Below are 6,869 nucleotides of genomic sequence, written 5' to 3'. Positions count from 1 at the left end.
TTCTTGCTTTAGAGCATCCACATCTTGACTTTATTTGAGAGCATGTATCTTGTGTAGTTGAAGAGATTCCAAGTGAGCTTTAAGTAAACTTTTGGTGTTGGCACTTGTGGATGCTTGAATTGTTGTTTTAGTGTCATGAATGAGCTTGAAAAGTGTGGATTGGAGATGTGAGTGAGAGCATTCCTTGTGCATCATCTGTGATGGAATATCTATATATCCCCCTATGTTCATGCCTTCTTCTTCATCATCCTCACCATCATCCTCAAAGGATTCATATATTTAAAATCATCACCAGCTGTGGAGGGCATGACAACGATTACATCCTTGGCCCTTTACATTGAGGCAGTTGTGTGCACCAAGTTAAGAATTCTCTCGGAAGCCACATTGTCCTGTTCATCCAAAACTTGATAAGCTGGAATAGGGTGAGTAAATGCCTCGGCTTCATAAGAAACAGAGTCTAAAACAACTTGATAATCTTGCTGAAATAGCTGTTTCTTTTCAGCCTCATTGACATCCCTTAACTCACTAACAATGGGCTCTTCCCATTCTTCAGTACCTGTTTTTCTCTCATTTTCTCTATTTTCTTGCATCAAGGTCTCTCCTTGGCTTCCCTCTCTCACACTCTCACCATCACCATCTAAGGTGGGACTCCATTCACTCACTTTTTCCAAGTGTTAAGTGGCATTCATGTCCACTTAGGATGCTCTATAAAGGCTTGAATTGATGTTTTGTACTCGAGTTATTTGTGTATTTGATGTGTTTTTGTAGTATTTTTGCATTTCAGGCATAAATAAAAGAATCAGGAGATTTAGCATTGTTTCTGTGCTAAATTGGTGTTAGAATGGTGCTCAGGATGATTGCTCGAGGATTGTCATCTCAAACCATACAAGAAAATAAGAAAAAAAAGATTTTCCAGAAGGTCATCGCGCCCGCGCTGTGGTAGCGCGCGCCCGCGCCGGGTCGATTTCCAGGAATCCTGTTTCTACTACAATTTTGATCTGCTGGACTTCTAATCTGCATGGGTTGCTATATAATGATAAATTAAGATCATTTTTCAATAACAAGATGTTCCAGAGCTTGAGGAGAAGGCGTAAGAAGACCGTATAGCACAATTCAATGAAGGGGAAGAAACCCTAGTTTATTCTTGTGATTCTTTGTTCTAAGTTATAATCTTGGATGCTAGTTTTCTTATTGGTGAACCTATAATCTTATTATGTACTTGATTTCTTTAGTTAAATTATTTCAATACCTTAGTGTGTGGTGATTGTATGATATCCTATTATTGATTGTGCTTATTCCTCTTATGAGCGTCGCGAACTTATAAGATAGCGTGTTAATCTCTATTGAAGCGAAAGTGAATATAGGGGTTTAGAACTTGCCATGCTAGTATAGGTTCATGAATTTGTTATGCATGATTTGTAGGTAATTTTAACCATCTTACTTTCCTTATGTAATCATGATAGATAACTTGTGCATTAAACCGTTATGTTGTCAAATTCTATAGACATATAGGGTCTCAATATAATTGGTGTCTATTCAGATTCTATCTCTTTTATGGATGTCTGGTAGTAGGGTAATCGTAAAACGAAAGTTGGCATTTACTAGTTTCGTGTTATCTGATTAGTGTCATCACCATTGCATGCTAAGGTTGAGAACAAGAAGCTATTGAATGAAGTAGTAATGAAGCTAGAATCCCATGTTTGTGTCATATAGTAATTAATCCTTTTAATCTCATAGTTAATGTTCTCTAGTATAATATCTTAGTTAATTCTTAGTTATATACAATCTCAATTTGTTATTCATCTTAGCATTGAATAATAACCATACCATTGTTGCATAAGTGCATTGATTGAAATTAACCTAAACCAGTCTTTATGGGAACGAACTAGAAATAACTCTATATTACTTGCGATCGCACATACTTGCGTGAATATTAGCGCGTGTTTTCGTCCTAACAAGTTTTTGGCGCCACTGCCGGGGAATCGGTGTTAATTTTTAGTTTATGTGTTTATCATCAGTGGTCATTAAAGTTCATTGAATCGGACATTGTTACTTATTTATTTCCTTGTCGTGTTCCAGGTACTTTAGCGAGTGTTTATGCTTACGCGTTCTCGGTCTCGTAAGAGAACACTAGATCAAGCTTAGAAAGAAGTTGTAGTAGCAAAGGAAGTTTTTGAAGAAGTTCTTATCGAGGAGAAAGTTGAAGAAGAAGATCTTATTGCAATGGGAGAACCAGAAGCGAATACGAAGGCTTTCATGGATTACTCTCAACCTAAGATTAACGATATTCAGTCTAGCATTGTTTGACCAGCCATCCCAGCTAACACCTTTGAGATCAAGTTGAGCACGATTCAGATGATACAGAACTAAGTTCAGTTTGGGGGTTCTCCAAAAGAAGACCCCAACATGCACATCAAATATTTCATCGAGATCTGCGACACTTTCAAGTTCAATGGAGTTTCTGAAGACGTTATTAAGTTGAGACTTTTCCCATTTTCTCTTCGGGATAGAGATAAGTTCTAGTTACATTCTTTACCACTAGGGTCTATCACCAAATGGGAGGATCTTGCTCAAAAGTTCCTAACTAAATTCTTTCCTATGGCGAAGACTGCTGCAATCAGAAACGCACTTACTCAATTTGCTCAGCAATCTGGAGAATCTTTATGTGAGGCTTGGGATCGATACAAAAAGATGCTTAGAAAGTGTCCTCACCATGGGATTCCTGAATGGCTGATGATTAACTGCTTTTATAATGGATTGGGTGCTAGTTCTAGACCCATGCTTGATGCAGTATTAGGAGGAGCCTTATGGGCTAAAAGCTATGATGAAGCTTATGAATTGATTGAGCTGATGGCTGCAAATGAATACCAGAACCCAACTCAGAGACTAAATCAGGGCAAGGTAGCAGGAATTCTGGAAGTGGATGCAGCTACTGCTATAGCTGCTCAGCTTAAGGCTTTGATGATGAAGGTGGATTCTTTGGCTAATTATGGAGTTAATCAGATCACTACTGTCTGTGAGCTTTGTGCACGCCCATGAGACAGAGCAGTGTGATATTTCTAGTGAATCAACTCAGTTTGTGAGCAACTTTCAGAGGTCGCAGCAGCCTATTCCAGCCACCTATCATCCCAACAACCGCAACCATCCTAACTTCAGCTGGAGCAATACTCAGAATGTGGTTCAACAGCCTTATCAGCAGTATGCAGCAAAGCAATACAACCCCCTAGTTTTCAGCAACTGCAATATGCACCAAGACAACAACTCCAGCTACAAGAATCTAATGAAAAATCTGAATTGGAGGAGTTGAGGCTCATGTGCAAGAGCCAAGCGGTTTCTATCAAGACCTTGGAGAATCAAATTGGGAAAATTGCCAATGCCTTGCTAAATCGTCAACCTGGTACACTCCCTAGTGACACTGAAGTGCCAGGAAAGTTGGAAGCTAAGGAGAAGGTTAAGGCAATTACATTAAGGTCTGGGAAGGTTGCAAATCCCGAAAAATCTCAAGTTTCGCAAGAAGAAGCTGTAGCTGAAGAAGAAGTGCAGAAGGAAGCAAAAGTAGAACCAATGAAGAATACCGTGGAACACACTCCTCCTGAGGGTAATACAGGGGAGAAACAGATCTATCATCCACTTCCTTTTCCTAAAAGGCTGCAGAAGAAAAAGCTGGATAAGCAGTTTGAGAAGTTTCTGGAGGTGTTCAAGAAACTTCATATCAACATACCTTTCGCTGAAGCTCTTGAACAAATGCCTAGTTATGCGAAGTTTATGAAAGGTATTCTCTCTCGGAAAGTGAAGCTTGATGACTTAGAGAAAGTTGCTCTTACGGACGAATGCAGTGTTGTGCTGCAACAGAAGTTGCCTTTGAAGCTTAAAGATCCTGGAAGCTTCACTATTCCTTGTACCATTGGAAAAGTGACATTTGACAAATGCTTATGTGACTTGGGAGCTAGTATCAATTTGATGCCCTTGTCAATCTTCAAGAAGTTGGACTTACCTGATCCAAAGCCTACTTATATGACCTTGTAGTTGGCCGATCATTCAATTACATATCCACGAGGCATTGTGGAAGATATCCTGGTCAAGGTTGATAAACTCATCTTTCATGTTGATTTTGTAATTCTTGATTTTGAGGAGGATAAGAAGATTCCCATAATCTTGGGAAGACCATTTTTGGCTACTAGCCGAACCTTGATTAATGTGAAGAAAGGTGAGCTTACTATGCGAGTGCTAGATCAGGATGTGATGTTCGATATTTTTAATGCCATGAAATTCCCGACTGAAAATGAGGAGTGCTTAAAAGTGGAGTTGGTCGATTTTGTGGTTACTTCAGAACTTGATCAAATGCTAAGGTTTGATGCTATTAAGTTGAGGCTATTAAGTTGAGGCTTTTCCCATTTTCTCTACAGGATAAAGATAAGTGTTGGTTACATTCTCTAGAACTAGGGTCTATCACCAAATGGGAGGATCTTGCTCAAAAGTTCCAAACTAAATTCTTTCATATGGTGAAAACTGCTGCAATCAGAAACGCATTTACTCAATTTGCTCAGCAATCTGAAGAATCTTTATGTGAGGCTTGGGATCGATACAAAGAGATGCTTAGAAAGTGTCCTCACCATGGGATGCCTGACTGGATGATCATTAACTGCTTTTATAATGGATTGGGTGCTACTTCTAGAACCATGTTTGATATATGATCAGGAGGAGCCTTATGGGCTAAAAGCTGTGATGAAGCTTATGAATTGATTGAGCTAATGGCTACCAATGAATACCAGAACCCAACTCAGAGACTACCTCAGGGAAAGGTAGCAGGAATTCTGAAAGTGGATGCAGCTACTGTTATAGCTGCTCAGCTTAAGGCTTTGTCGATGAAGGTGGATTCTTTGGCTAATTATGGAGTTATTTAGATCACTATTGTCTGTGAGCTTTGTGTTGGTGCCCATGAGACAGAGCAGTGTGTTATTTCTAGTGAATCGGCTCAGTTTGTGAGCAACTTTCAGAGGTCGCAACAGCCTGTTCCAGCCACCTATCATCCCAACAACCACAACCATCCTAACTTCAGATGGATCAATACTCAAAATGCGGTTCAGCAGCCTTATTAGCAGTATGCAGCAAAGCAATACAACCCCTAGTTTTCACAACCGTAATATGCACCAAGACAATAACTCCAGCTGTAACAATCTAATGAAAAATCTGAATTGGAGGAGTTGAGGCTCATGTGCAATAGCCAAGAAGTTTTTATCAAAACCTTGGAGAATTAAATTGGGCAAAGGCTGTAGAAGAAAAAGCCGGATAAGCAATTTGAGAAGTTTCTAGAGGTGTTCAAAAAACTTCATATCAACATACCTTTCGCTGAAGCTCTTGAACAGATGCCTAGTTATGCGAAGTTTATGAAAGGTATTCTCTCTCATAAAGTGAAGCTTGATGACTTAAAAATAGTTGCTCTTACGGAGGACTGCAGTGCTGTAGTGCAACAGAAGTTGCCTCCGAAGCTTAAGGATCCTGGAAGCTTCACTATTCCTAGTACCATTGGAAAAGTGTCATTTGATAAATGCTTATGTGACTTGGGAGCTAGTATCAATTTGATGCCCTTGTCAATCTTCAAGAAGTTGGACTTACCTGATCCAAAGCCTACTTATATGACCTTGCAGTTGGCCGATCGTTCTATTATATATCCACGAGATGTTGTGGAAGATGTCTTGGTAAAGGTTGATAAACTCATCTTTCCTGCTGATTTTGTAATTCTTGATTTCGAAGAGGATAAGAAGATCCCCATAATCTTGGGAAGACCACTTTTGGCTACTGGCCGAACCTTGATTGATGTGCAAAAAGGTGAGCTTATTATGCGAGTGTTAAATCAGGATGTGACGTTCAATGTTTTTAATTCCATGAAATTCCCGACTGAAAATGAGGAGTGCTTAAATGTGGAGTTGGTCGATTATGTGGTTACTTCAGAACTTGATCAAATGCTAAGGTCTGATGCCTTAGAGAAGGCCTTGTTGGGGAATTCAGATAGTGAAGATGATGAAGGTGATGAACAGTTGCAGTATTTGAATGCTTCTCCTTGGAAGCGAAGGTTAAGTATGCCTTTTGAATCTCTTGGATTAGAGGAGTTGAAAAAATCTCCAAAGCACCTCAAGCCATCTATTGAGGAAGCTCCTACACTTGAGCTGAAACCATTGCCTGAACATTTAAGGTATGCTTTTTTTAGGTGATGCATCTATTTTGCCCGTTATTATTGCATATGACCTTTCAGGAAGTGATGAGGAAAAGTTCTTAAGAATTCTTAGAGAGTTCAAGTCGGAAATTGGATGGACTATAGTAGATATAAAGGGAATCAGCCCTTCTTATTATATGCATAAAATTCTGCTAGAGGAAGGTAGCAAGCCTACTATAGAGCAACAAAGAAAGGATTAATCCGATCATGAAAGAAGTTATGAAGAAAGAAATTCTCAAATGGCTAGATACAGGGATCATCTATCCCATTTCTGACAGTTATTGGATGAGTCCAGTACAGTGTGTGCCGAAGAAAGAAGGTATCACAGTTGTTGCTAATGAGAAGAATGAGATCATTCCTACTTGAACAGTCACGGGGTGGAGAGTTTGCATGGATTACACGAAGCTGAACAAGGCCACGAGGATGGATCACTTCCCTTTTCCTTTTATTAATCAGATGCTTGAAAGATTGGTTGGGCATGAGTACTACTGTCTTGTGGATGGCTATTCGGGTTATAATCAGATTTGCATTGCTCCAGAGGATCAGGAAAAGACTACTTTCACTTGTCTGTTTGGAACTTTTGCCTTTAGAAGAGTTTCTTTTGGGTTGTGTGGTGCACCTGCCACATTTCAGAGATGCATGATGGATATCTTCT

General features: G+C 39.5%; 2 non-coding genes across 2 annotated transcripts; both read right to left on the bottom strand.

Annotated features, from left to right (window-relative positions):
* Positions 1-2,613: 2,613 nt before the first annotated feature.
* Positions 2,614-2,720, bottom strand: LOC141715308 (small nucleolar RNA R71). Its single transcript, XR_012572075.1, has one exon. It is a non-coding gene; the product is annotated as a small nucleolar RNA R71 (small nucleolar RNA).
* Positions 2,721-4,514: 1,794 nt separating this feature from the next.
* On the bottom strand, positions 4,515-4,621 carry LOC141716400 (small nucleolar RNA R71). Its single transcript, XR_012573112.1, has one exon. It is a non-coding gene; the product is annotated as a small nucleolar RNA R71 (small nucleolar RNA).
* Between the last annotated feature and the right edge of the window lie 2,248 nt (positions 4,622-6,869).

Source organism: Apium graveolens, chromosome 3, assembly GCF_009905375.1.
Source record: "Apium graveolens cultivar Ventura chromosome 3, ASM990537v1, whole genome shotgun sequence".
Classification (NCBI taxonomy): Eukaryota; Viridiplantae; Streptophyta; class Magnoliopsida; order Apiales; family Apiaceae; genus Apium; species Apium graveolens.
The sequence above is the reverse complement of the archived record's forward strand: the minus strand, read 5'-3'. Positions and strand labels throughout refer to the sequence as shown.